Below are 13,797 nucleotides of genomic sequence, written 5' to 3' on the forward strand. Positions count from 1 at the left end.
CATGTGATGATATACCTGGACCTGAGGTTTAGTCTGTGTGTGTGGTGCTGTAGCGAGAAACTGTACCTCCCACAGAAGTGGGGACTGAAAGTGGTTTTCCCTAGCAGTGTGAGGGAGGACCCCGCACAAAGGAGGACTGAACTTTATGCTATCATTTTTGTTTTGTTTTTTTCTATCGTGCCCGGAGGGCTGTGTTTTGTTTTCAACACCGTGGTTTATGCTGCATTTAATAAACCCACTGGTGTTTTATGTACGTGCTCCTGAGTCTACCTGAAGGCTTCTACCAAGCGTGACAACCACTCACAAAGCATATGTATAACACTCTGAGGTCTTTTAGGACTATATTCACCCCCAATGTCAAAGTGATCTTGCTATAAAAAGATGTTAATCCAGTAGTAACTAGCATATCATTTAAAAACCCAGCACATGGTAGACTTTCAATGTTTTTTTAATTAAAATGCAGTCCAAAAATTATCCCTCTTAGTCATTTGTTATTAGGCAGACTGTTCTGTGCAGAACACTGACTCAAACTGATGGTGTGGATGTCAGAGGTAACAGCATCCTGCTGTGACTGGGATGAGTGATGAGTCATCATAATGCTCTTCGCTTCCACCTCACTAATACAATTAACAAAGGCAAAGGAGATCAATTGTGTAGTACTACTGCCTGGACAGCTCAAGCCAGTGGGGTGGTGATTCTGCTGCTGCTTGAATCTCCCACATTCTTAGATTTTTATTTCACTTTATTTTATCTATTGCCACTTTTTATTTTACCATACATTTTGTACAATATAATTAATTTTGATAATCTTTTCAACCTCCATCATTCAACCCTTCCCAAAAAGGAAATAATGAGAAATTGTAGGTAGGTATATGTGCAGAAAGCAAAAATCACACTACACACTGTGTGCCCAATTATTAGGCCATTTGCTTTTGTGATGATTAATTTCATTATTGAAAAACTATAATACTGTTGGTCAACCCAAAAGGTTAATAAACCTGAATGTTTAAGAAAGTAAAAGTGAGGTTTTGTATTACTTAGAAGAAAGTGTTAGTTTGCAGAATTATGCAATTAAATAAAAAAGTTACATTTTTCCATCGTAATTGTTTATTTTCATCTGTTAAAGTTAGAATAATAACCAAACAACTCAATGTACAACAATACATTTATGGCATTTAGAAAAAAAATATCAGTGACCTATATAGCCACCCTTATTTTCAATAGCAGTCATAAGTAGAGTTGAGCGACTTTTGTTTTTTTAGGGTCGAGTTTCGTTTCGTGAAACCCGACTTTTCCAAAAGTCGGATCGAGCAAGATCGGCCGATTATAGGGAAAAGTCGGGGTCGTCCCGAAACACGAAACCCAATGTAAGTCAATGGGGAATAAAAGTCGGCAGTGAGAGGAGGACAGGAAACACACCTACAGTGCCCATTTGAATGCCAAAAGCATCAATTCTTCTTACTTAAGCTTGTCAACCTTAATTAACTTCATAATACAAGTTACACACTGAAAAATGGGGGTTATTTGGCTAAAGTTGTGGGGGGGTAGGGCTGGCTCCAGGTTTTAATGTGCCCTGGGCGAAAAAGCGCCCCTTTAACACATACCACAACTCATCATGCTCCGATACGGCAGAGAAATAGTGGTATAGTACAATGAAAAATACTTCACTTTTTACATCTCATGACGAGGCCCATCTATTTCTCCATACAGAATCATTGGTCCCATATAATGTTTGAAACAGTATATGATGAGCTCCACATAATGCTACAGTATATGTTGGTCCCCATGGATGAAGCTCCACTGTCTTATGGGCCCAAATAATGCTCCAAAGATAATGGGCCCCATTTCTAATGCTCTAGTGTATAATGGGCCCTGTAAATGCTGCTCCAGTGTCTGATGTCCACCTTTGGAATGTTCCAGTGTATGGTGGGCCCCATCTATCATTCTCCAGAGTATAGTGCTCCCCAAAAATTGCTGTCCCAACATTGAAAACAATCAAATAAGTCTCCTCGCAAGGGAATCCCTGTACTAGTCTTGACTCATCGTCGTCCCCATCTTCCATCTCACTGCACAGTATTTCAACCTTACAAGTGCTGTGATCCTGAGCAAGCAGGGGGGCCCACTCGTTGGCGACGGCACTGGCACAGGGCCCCTGATAGTACGGTGGTGTGTCTGATGGCGGGTGGGCCGAGCCTGCACTTTCATCTGCAGCTTCCTCTTTGTCACCGTGTAAGATGGAACTGTATATGGGAAGGGTAACCTGAGTTTCATCAGGGTCAGATTCAGGCCGTGTAGCTTGCGAGGGGAATGTAGTGGTCTGGGTCAATGTACCAGCAGATTCATCGAGCAGTGGCTGGGCATCAGTGCACTTGTGTCGCCCCCAGGAGTACGGTCGCCACAGTGGCATTACCTTCTTCCTAGGGAGTGTGATGTCATGCTTGGGAGCAACGAAGGATCTCTCTAGCAGGTTAACTGATTGGGCGGCGTTATTCCCACGAGTCATGACCCTCCAAACAGCGTTCATGAAGGCAAAATGTTTGTTTTACGTGGGCAGTATGGTTGCAAAGCTGAACCTTAAAGGAATGTCCAGAAGGGCACCACCAGGAGTGGAGCCTACGGTTAAATTCGACTCCACCTGGGAAACCTCAACCATGCCAGCTACAGAAAAGATGCACACATTGCAAGCTTAATTCCGTTAACGAACGAGACTCCGTCATGCCCCGCGGTCCGAGTCCGGCTTACTAGAGGGACACGTGAGGCTCTGGCACATGAGAATGGCCAATAACTGGTGTGTCATGCCCTTACATGTCCGTGGCTGCATGTGCGCTACACTGAAAAGGCCAGCGTTTATCGCTTACAGGTGCAGATAACCCGCTGAACAACGTTAGTGATGGGGATCACTGATTACAATTATTACCCGCGAACGATGATTTCCCAGTAAGTGCAGGTCAACCGCAGTTCCGGAATTAGGCCTAACCGTCATTCCTGAAAAAATGAAAAACTTACGTGTGCAAACCACAGGTGCTGTAGCTTGCTTAACAGCTCGCCAGCCGTTCTCACGCCCAGTATGGATTACACGTGATTGCACAAAGGTGAGAAAGGGTACCGTATCCCCGGATAACATGTATGGATAGCGTACACATTCAAAATATATGTCTATACATCAGGAGGCAGGCTCAGACGGTGTTAGGCCCAGTATGGCTTGCACGTGATTGCACAAAGGTGAGAAAGGGTACCGTATCCCCGGATAACATGTATGGATAGCGTACACATTCAAAATATATGTCTATACATCAGGAGGCAGGCTCAGACGGTGTTAGGCCCAGTATGGATTGCACGTGATTGCACAAAGGTGAGAAAGGGTACCGTATCCCCGGATAACATGTATGGATAGCGTACACATTCAAAATATATGTCTATACATCAGGAGGCAGGCTCAGACAGTGTCAGGCACAGTATGGATTTGACGGCCCAGACTACACAGTGGAGGAGCAGGGAGAGGTAAAGATTGCAAATGCTGGGGCCCTGCCCAAGCAAGGGGGGCCCACTCGTGGGCGTCGGTACTGGCACTGGGCCCCTCATAGTACGGTGGTGTGTCTGACGGCGGGTGTGCACCACCACCGTCAGAGACACTTGATTGCACTATGAGGGACCCTGTGCCAGTGCCCGCGCCCAAGAGTCGGCCTACCCACCTGTCCTGGGCAACGGCACTCGCACGGTGTCGTGCGCTAGGTGGTGACCCCGGCCATGGGGGGGAGGCAGCACAGTTAGGGAGTTTTAGAAAGTGGTATATGTTGATGTTGGACATTCAGCTGATGCAAAAGGCGAAATAGGTCAAGTCCCAGGAAGAGGTGGACCAAAGCAAGCCATTTTTCTGTCACCCTATGTGTCATCAGGGGAAGGTGGGACAAAATCCTTGGAAACCCATGCATGGTTCATTTTAATGAAGGTTAGATCATCCACATTTTGGGTTGACAGACGGGTCCTTTTTTTGGCAGGATTGATCCAGCTGCACTGAAGACTCTTTCCGATAGCACACTTGCAGCTGGGCAAGCGAGCTCCTGTAAGGCATATTGTGCCAATTCAGGCCTGGTGTCCAGTTTAGCGGCCCAATAGTCAAAGGGGAATGACCTGTGTGGGAGAACATCGATATGGGAGGAAAAGTAGTTTGTAACCATAGTTGACAACTGCTGTCTCCTGTCACTTTCCATCGATGCAGTATTACCAGTTGTGTGAGCGGTACTTGAAAAATCAGTCCACAACATTGTCATGAAACCCCTGTCTCCAACGCCACTTCTGCTGTGTGCACCACGAACACCTCTGCCAAGCTGCCCCCGGCCCGTACGGCTCGTGTGAGAACCATCACCGCTGCTGTGTGCTGGGAATGCCTCAAGCAACCGATTTACCAGAGTTGCTTGTTTATTAGCCAATATTAGGTCAAGGTTCTCCTGTGGCATGATGTTTTGTAATTTGCCTTTATAGCGTGGATCCAGGATGCTGGCCAACCAGTAGTTGTCATCGTTCATCATTTTGGCAATGCGGGGGTCCCTTTTTAGGATCTGCAAGGCATAATCTGACATGTGGGCCAATGTTCCCGGTGTCAATGATGCACTGCGAGTGCTGGTTGGAGGAGCACTTTCTGGCAAATCCACATCCCTCCAGTCACGCACAAACCCTGTACCAGACCTTGCCACGCCAACATTTTCACTTTCCCCACGAGGTGCATCCTCCTCCCCTAAGTAATCATCCCCATCATCATCCTCCTCCTACTTTTCTTCCTCCACCTCGTCCAGGAGAGGTCCCTGAGCAGACAATGGCTGAATGTCATCAAGGATTCCCTCCTCCTCTTCCTCCTCATCAACATTGGCTGCAGACGCCTGCTCCTTAAGGTGCGTCAAAGTTTGCATGAGCAGACACATAAGTGGGATGCTCATGCTTAGGATGGCGTCGTCTGCGCTTACCAGCCGTGTGCATTCCTCAAAACACTGAAGGACTTTACAGAGGTCTTTCAGCTTCGACCACTGCACACCTGTCAACTCCATGTCTGCTCTCAAAGTGCCTGGCCGTGTATCCTCCCACAAATGCATTATGGCCTGCCTCTGCTCGCACAGCCGCTCCACCATGTGCAGGGTGGAGTTCCACCTTGTTGCAATGTCGATAATGAGGCGGTGGTTGGGAAGATGGAGCAATCGCTGCAGCTTCTGCATACGAACGGAGTGTACAGGCGACCGGCGGATGTGCGTGCACAGTCTTCGCACCTTCTGGAGCAGGGCTGTTAACTCCGGATAATTTTTGAGGAAGCACTGCACCACCAGGTTCAAGGTGTGAGCCAAGCAAGGTATGTGGCTGAGTTTTGAAAGGGCTATGGCTGCCACAAAATTACGGCCGTTATCACTAACTACCTTGCCTGCCTCAAGATGTACACTGCCCAGCCATGACTCAGTTTGTCGCTTCAAGTACTCGGCCAGCACCTCGGCGGTGTGTCTGTCGCCCAAACACATCATCTGCAACACAGCCTGCTGACGCTTTCCACTAGCTGCTCGATAGGGGGACACCTCGTGTGCAACAGTGGCAGCTGCAGATGGAGTGCTCGTACGACTGCGCTCTGTGGACGAGCTTTCGCTTATGGAGGAGGAGGAGGAGGAGGGTCGAACGCCTACAGCCAACTGTTTCCTATACCGTGGGCTAGGCAGCACTGTCCCACCACCGCTGTCCCCTGTGGACCCTGCATCCACCACATTAACCCAGTGCGCAGTGATGGACACGTAACGGCCCTGGCCATGCCGACTGGACCATGCATCAGTTGTGAGGTGCACCTTTCCGCTCACTGACTGCTTGAGTGCATGGACAATGCGGTCTTTTACATGATGGTGGAGGGCTGGGATGGCTTTGCGAGAGAAGAAGTGGCGACTGGGTAGGTCATAGCGTGGTACTGCATAGGCCATGAGTTCGCGGAAAGCTGCGCTTTCCACCAACCGATAGGGCATCATCTCAAACGAGATTTGTTTGGCAATGTGGGCGTTCAAACCCAGTGTACGCGGATGAGAGACTGAGTACTTTCTTGACCTACTCATAGTGTCTGGGAGGGTGAGCTGGACTTGAGAGCTGCATATGGTGGAAGTAGCGGTGGACAGGGCAGACTGAGAGAGGGTTGATGATGGTGATGGAGTTGGTGTTCTTTCTGATGGCCTAGATTCAGTATTTCGTTGATATAACACTGGGATTCCCTGACTGCTGTGGCCTTGCAACGACACCTCAACATTTGCTGCTGTGCTAACCGGTGGGCTTACAGTGGGGGAAACAATGTAGTGTTGCTGACTACCTTCTTTGTGATCAGTTGCACATGTGGCACTTGAGGTTTGGTGTTGTGTCCACGCTTGCAAGTGCATGGTGGTTAAATGTCTAAGCATGCAACTGGTATTCAAATTTTTCAGATTTTTCCCTCGGCTAAAGGTCTTTGCGCACTTCTTACAGATAACCTTGGCCTGATCATGAGGATTTTGTTAAAAAAAGTGCCACACTGCACTCTTCCTACTTTAGCAGACATTTTGCGGCCTAGCACGCTGTGATCTTTTGACCCTCTGGACAAGCTGTCCAGCAACTCTTTTGATTTTTGGAACCTGTCTTTGGAGTGCTCCGGGCCTGCCAGATAACAGCTGTTGCGATGTCGATGTCTGCTGTGGATGCTCCTCATCTGAGCTATTGGAAGCAGCACCCTCTTCCCCCAATGGATGCCAATCTGGGTCAACAACTGGGTCATCCATCACCTCCTCTTCAATGTCATGTGCACCTTCCTCTGTGTCACCGTGTATGGTGGTATAGTGTGCGGGAAGGGGCACCTGAGTCTCATCAGGGTCAGAATCTGGCTCTGTACACTGCGAGGACAAAGTAGTGCTCTGAGTGAATGTACCAGCAGAATCATCTATCAGCGACTGTGCATCAGTGCACTCCATGTCAGATTCATCTTGGCCTGGGTAATTCACCATTTCACTTGATAATCCAGGCATGGTATGTGAAAACAGCTCCATGGAGTAATCAGTAGTATGGCCTGCGTCATCCTTCAATCTTGGTTGGGGTGAAGGACACAAGGAAAGGTGTGGTTCATGAACATGAGCCTCCAATGACGACTCAGTGCTTTTACTTTTTACAACTTCAGAAGAGGAGGCGATAGAGATGGAGGCTGAGTCAGCAATGTAAGACAAAACTTTTTCCTGATGCTCTGGCTTTAAAAGCGGTTTGCCAACTCCTAGAAAACTAAGCCTTCGAAGCCTTATGGAGCCAGACGATGACGCAGGCTCAACACCTCCTGCATTCGGTCCTATTTTGCTCTTGCCACTACCATCAGATCCACCACCAACACCATCATTACCAGCTGCCAACCCCCGCCCAATTCCACGGCCTCTTCCACCAGCCTTCCTCATTTTTTGTAGAAATGTAGACAAAATCCAACAAACTATATAGTAATGTAAAACAAGGTACAAGGTGTCTATAGGACAGGGGAGATTTTGAATTTCTGCACACACTTGTGGACACTTATGGATTGTGTGAGGCCCACTGAATATCACAGCGCTATGTCACAGGCTCGATGGCACAGGTGTGAAAAAAGTGACTACAGGATAAGGGTGATTTTGAATTTCTGCACACACTAGTGGACACTGGACACTTTTGGATTGTGTGAGGCCCACTGAATATCAGAGCGCTATGTCACAGGCTCAATGGCACAGGTGTGAAAAAAGTGACTACAGGATAAGGGAGATTTTGAATTTCAGCACACACTTGTGGACACTGGACACTTATGGATTGTGTGAGGCCCACTGAATATCAGAGCGCTATGTCACAGGCTCGATGGCACAGGTGTGAAAAAAGTGACTACAGGATAAGGGAGATTTTGAATTTCAGCACACACTTGTGGACACTGGACACTTATGGATTGTGTGAGGCCCACTGAATATCACAGCGCTATGTCACAGGCTCGATGGCACAGGTGTGAAAAAAGTGACTACAGGATAAGGGAGATTTTGAATTTCTGCACACACTAGTGGACACTGGACACTTTTGGATTGTGTGAGGCCCACTGAATATCAGAGCGCTATGTCACAGGCTCGATGGCACAGGTGTGAAAAAAGTGACTAGAGGATAATGGAGATTTTGAATTTCTGCACACACTAGTGGACACTGGACACTTTTGGATTGTGTGAGGCCCACTGAATATCAGAGCGCTATGTCACAGGCTCGATGGCACAGGTGTGAAAAAAGTGACTACAGGATACGGGAGATTTTGAATTTCTACACACACTAGTGGACACTGGACACTTTTGGATTGTGTGAGGCCCACTGAATATCAGAGCGCTATGTCACAGGCTCGATGGCACAGGTGTGAAAAAAATGACTACAGGATAAGGGAGATTTTGAATTTCTGCACACACTAGTGGACACTGGACACTTTTGGATTGTGTGAGGCCCACTGAATATCAGAGCGCTATGTCACAGGCTCGATGGCACAGGTGTGAAAAAAGTGACTACAGAATCACAGAGATTTTGAATTTCTGCACACACCTGTGGACACTGGACACTTATGGATTGTGTGAGGCCCACTGAATATCAGAGCGCTATGTCACAGGCTCGATGGCACAGGTGTGAAAAAAGTGACTACAGGATAAGGGAGATTTTGAATTTCAGCACACACTTGTGGACACTGGACACTTATGGATTGTGTGAGGCCCACTGAATATCAGAGCGCTATGTCACAGGCTCGATGGCACAGGTGTAAAAAAAGTGACTACAGGATAAGGGAGATTTTGAATTTCTGCACACACTAGTGGACACTGGACACTTTTGGATTGTGTGAGGCCCACTGAATATCAGAACGCTATGTCACAGGCTCAATGGCACAGGTGTGAAAAAAGTGACTACAGGATAAGGGAGATTTTGAATTTCTGCACACACTAGTGGACACTGGACACTTTTGGATTGTGTGAGGCCCACTGAATATCAGAGTGCTATGTCACAGGCTCGATGGCACAGGTGTGAAAAAAGTGACTACAGGATCACAGAGATTTTGAATTTCTGCACACACTAGTGGACACTGGACACTTTTGGATTGTGTGAGGCCCACTGAATATCAGAGCGCTATGTCACAGGCTCGATGGCACAGGTGTGAAAAAAGTGACTACAGGATAAGGGAGATTTTGAATTTCTGCACACACTAGTGGACACTGGACACTTTTGGATTGTGTGAGGCCCACTGAATATCAGAACGCTATGTCACAGGCTCGATGGCACAGGTGTGAAAAAAGTGACTACAGGATAAGGGAGATTTTGAATTTCTGCACACACTAGTGGACACTGGACACTTTTGGATTGTGTGAGGCCCACTGAATATCAGAGTGCTATGTCACAGGCTCGATGGCACAGGTGTGAAAAAAGTGACTACAGGATCACAGAGATTTTGAATTTCTGCACACACTAGTGGACACTGGACACTTTTGGATTGTGTGAGGCCCACTGAATATCAGAGCGCTATGTCACAGGCTCGATGGCACAGGTGTGAAAAAAGTGACTACAGGATCACAGAGATTTTGAATTTCTGCACACACTTGTGGACACTGGACACTTATGGATTGTGTGAGGCCCACTGAATATCAGAGCGCTATGTCACAGGCTCGATGGCACAGGTGTGAAAAAAGTGACTAGAGGATAAGGGAGATTTTGAATTTCTGCACACACTAGTGGACACTGGACACTTTTGGATTGTGGGAGGCCCACTGAATATCAGAGCGCTATGTCACAGGCTCGATGGCACAGGTGTAAAAAAAGTGACTACAGGATAAGGGAGATTTTGAATTTCTGCACACACTAGTGGACACTGGACACTTTTGGATTGTGTGAGGCCCACTGAATATCAGAGCGCTATGTCACAGGCTCGATGGCACAGGTGTGAAAAAAGTGACTACAGGATAAGGGAGATTTTGAATTTCTGCACACACTAGTGGACACTGGACACTTTTGGATTGTGTGAGGCCCACTGAATATCAGAGCGCTATGTCACAGGCTCGATGGCACAGGTGTGAAAAAAGTGACTACAGGATAAGGGAGATTTTGAATTTCTGCACACACTAGTGGACACTGGACACTTTTGGATTGTGTGAGGCCCACTGAATATCAGAGCGCTATGTCACAGGCTCGATGGCACAGGTGTGAAAAAAGTGACTACAGGATCACAGAGATTTTGAATTTCTGCACACACTTGTGGACACTGGACACTTATGGATTGTGTGAGGCCCACTGAATATCAGAGCGCTATGTCACAGGCTCAATGGCACAGGTGTGAAAAAAGTGACTACAGGATAAGGGAGATTTTTAATTTCTGCACACACTAGTGGACACTGGACACTTTTGGATTGTGTGAGGCCCACTGAATATCAGAGCGCTATGTCACAGGCAGAAATTGGCTAGTGTATCACAAACTACAAGGTGTATGTAGAATTGGGCAGAATAGGAATCTCCCTAGAGTGTAGGTCTGTAAGAACGGAACAAGTCCTCCACTTATCCTTCCACAGTGACACACAGATAGCTTCACTATGGCTGTGATAACAGCCGTTACACGGTACTGAGAGGAGCGTGCACGTACACGGCTGTCCGGTGTACGTAAAATTGTCAAGCTCCGTCTTTTTTAAGTATACGGACTGACACACGCTGTCTCTCTATAGTTTTGAATGTGATCAAACAGCAAATATATTTAACTGTTTGAAAGCTAGACAAAACTAGTAGGTGCAGGTCTGTAAGAACGGAACATGTCCTCGACTTATTCTCACAGAGTGACACACAGATAGCTTCACTGTGGCTGTGATAACAGCCGTTACACGGTACTGTGTGAGGAGCGTACACCGCTGTATGGTGTGAAAAAATGCACGCTCAGTACCTCAGCAGGACAAAAAAAAAAATTGGGATTGCTTTTAAAAAAGCAGTTTGCAGAGCAGTGGGTAAACAGCAATGCAGCTGTCAGGAAGCCTTAGAAGGCAGCCTAACAACCAACACCGCTGATCCACCACAATATAGCCTCCCCTTGCACTGCACACACAGTGACTGGTGTGTTGTACAGGCAGAATCGCTAGCAGCAGAAGCAGGTTTTTTTTCTTCTTCCCTGCCTAACGCTCTCCCTACAGAATGAGCAGCAGCAACCTCTCCCTATGCTAAGATCGGCAGAAGTAAGATGGCGGTTGGCGTGCACGCCCTTTTATAACCCCTGTGACGCCCACCAAAGCAAGCCAATCACTTGCATGCCCTTCTGAAAGATGGTGGTGACCCCTGCCTATGTCATCACGTTGCCCACAGTGTCCGTGGATCCTGATTGGCTGAAAAAGAGCGCAAAACAAACTTTTGAAACGCGACTTTGGCGCTTAAGTCGCCAACCTCGTGGCCGACCTCATCCTAGGGTCGGGTTTCGTTTCATGAAACCCGACTTTGAAAAAAGTCGGCGACTTTTGAAATTTTTTGACCCGTTTCGCTCAACTCTAGTCATAAGCCTTCTATCCGTGTTATATTGACATGCAAAAGAATAAATTCTGACACAGCTCCATCAATTCAATTTTTTTTACAATATCTGATGTTTTTCACAGCTAATATCAATTAAAAATAATTCCCAAAAACAATGTCAGGGCTGTGGGTTTTTTTCACAATTTCATCACACTTGGAATTGTTTCCCTGTTTTACATTTCAATATCTAGTAAAACAAATTATGTTATTCAAAAGTACAACTTGTCCTGAAAAAAAGACAAGCATCTTATGTCTATGTGAACAGCAAAATAAGAAAGGTATGGTGCTTGGAAAAAGGAGAGAAAAAAACAGAAATGCCTAAACGGAAAACATCCAAGTTGTGAGGAGGTTAATAATACAAGCCTATAGCAGTACCTCGTGGTGTCTGAGTCGATCTGGAGGTTTATGAGCATTCCTGATCCAGCCATAGGGCCATCCATCTGGTCTGCCAAGACTCACTCTCATCTTATCAGTCCACAAAAACTTTAAAAAATCTGTTTTCAGATATTTTTGGCCCAGTCTTGATATTTCTCATTTTGTCTCTTGTTCAGTGGTAGTTGGGATTCAGCTTTGCTTACCCTGGCTATGTTTCTAAGCACTGAACATTTTGTATTCCTGGGCCTCCATGGAGGTTGCAGAATAGACTAGATGTGTATTTCCTGAAGGAAGTACAGATAGTGGTTTGAAATGGTGCCCGGGCTGCCCCTTTAAGAGAGACTTGCCTGCTGCCCCTGCAAGACTTTCAACTCAGGATCAGTTTTAAGTGTGGGTGCCTCTCAGGGGCCACTTTGGCCTCAGGGTCCAATTTTGTGGGTGTGGCCCCTCAGGGTCTGATTTTGTGGGTGTGGCCCCTCAGGGTCCGATTTTGTGGGTGTGACCCCTCAGGGTCCGATTTTGTGGGTGGGTCCCCTCAGGGTCCGATTTTGTGGGTGGGGCCCCTCAGGGTCTGATTTTGTGGGTGGGGCCCCTCAGGGTCTGATTTTGTGGGTGGGGCCCCTCAGGGTCCGATTTTGTGGGCGGGGCCTCTCAGGGTCCGATTTGGTGGGCGGGGCCACTCTGGGTCCGATTTAGTGGGCGGGGCCCCACAGGGTCCGATTTGGTGGGTGGGGCCCCTCAGGGTCTGGTTTGGTGGGCAGGGTCTCTCTGGGTCCGATTTGGTGGGTGGGGCCGCTCTGGGTAAGATTTGGAGGCTGGGGTCGCTCAGCCTCCGATTTGAAGGCCGGGGTGGCTCAGCCTCTGATTTGGAGGCCGGGGTGGCTCAGCCTCCGACTTGGAGGCCGGGGTGGCTCTTCCTTCGATTTGGAGGCTGGGGTGGCTCAGCCTCCGATTTGGAGGCGGGGGTGGCTCAGCCTCCGATTTGGAGGCTGGGGTCGATCAGCCTCCGATTTGGAGGCCGGGGTCGCTCAGCCTCGATTTGGAGGCTGGGGTCGATCAGCATCCAATTTGGAGGCCCTGGTGGCTCAGCCTCCGATTTGCAGGCCGGGGTGGTTCAGCCTCCGATTTGCAGGCCGGGGTCGCTCAGCCTCCGATTTGCAGGCCGGGGTGGCTCAGCCTCCGATTTGGAGGCCGGGGTGGCTCAGCCTCCGACTTGGAGGCCGGAGTGGCTCAGCCTTCGATTTGGAGGCCGGGGTGGCTCAGCCTTCGATTTGGAGGCTGGGGTGGCTCAGCCTCCGATTTGGAGGCCGGGGTCGATCAGCCTCCGATTTGGAGGCTGGGGCTGATCAGCCTCCGATTTGGAGGCCAGGGTCGATCAGCCTCCGATTTGGAGGCCGGGGTGGATCAGCCTCCGATTTGGAGGCCGGGGTGGATCAGCCTCCAATTTGGAGGCCCGGGTGGCTCAGCCTCCGATTTGGAGGCCGGGGTGGCTCAGCCTCCGATTTGGAGGCCAGGGTCGATCAGCCTCCGATTTGGAGGCCAGGGTGGCTTAGCCTCCGATTTGGAGCCTGGGGTCACTCAGCTTTCGATTTGGCGTGTCGGCCCTTTAAGCCTCATTTCGGTGCGCCGGCCCTTTAACAATCACTTTGGCGCGTCGGCCCTTTAAGAGCTAGTTTGGCTCACTGGGCTTCTTCTAAATCAACTTTGGCGGACATTCTCTCTCAGGGTCATGTGTTATGTGATGAAGCTAGATTTGCATTTGTGCTGTGGGTTTCGCTTTAAGAGCTGATATTATGTGGCAGAAGCTCTGTCTTAGGGGTCAAGTGAAGTTCGTAGGCGTTGGCATAGTAACTGGGTGTGCCTGCGCATATCAATGAGCTTAACTGC

The sequence above is a fragment of the Dendrobates tinctorius genome, unplaced genomic scaffold (assembly GCF_039654945.1).
Source record: "Dendrobates tinctorius isolate UK_male_01 unplaced genomic scaffold, ASM3965494v1 ptg000177l, whole genome shotgun sequence".
Classification (NCBI taxonomy): domain Eukaryota; kingdom Metazoa; phylum Chordata; class Amphibia; order Anura; family Dendrobatidae; genus Dendrobates; species Dendrobates tinctorius.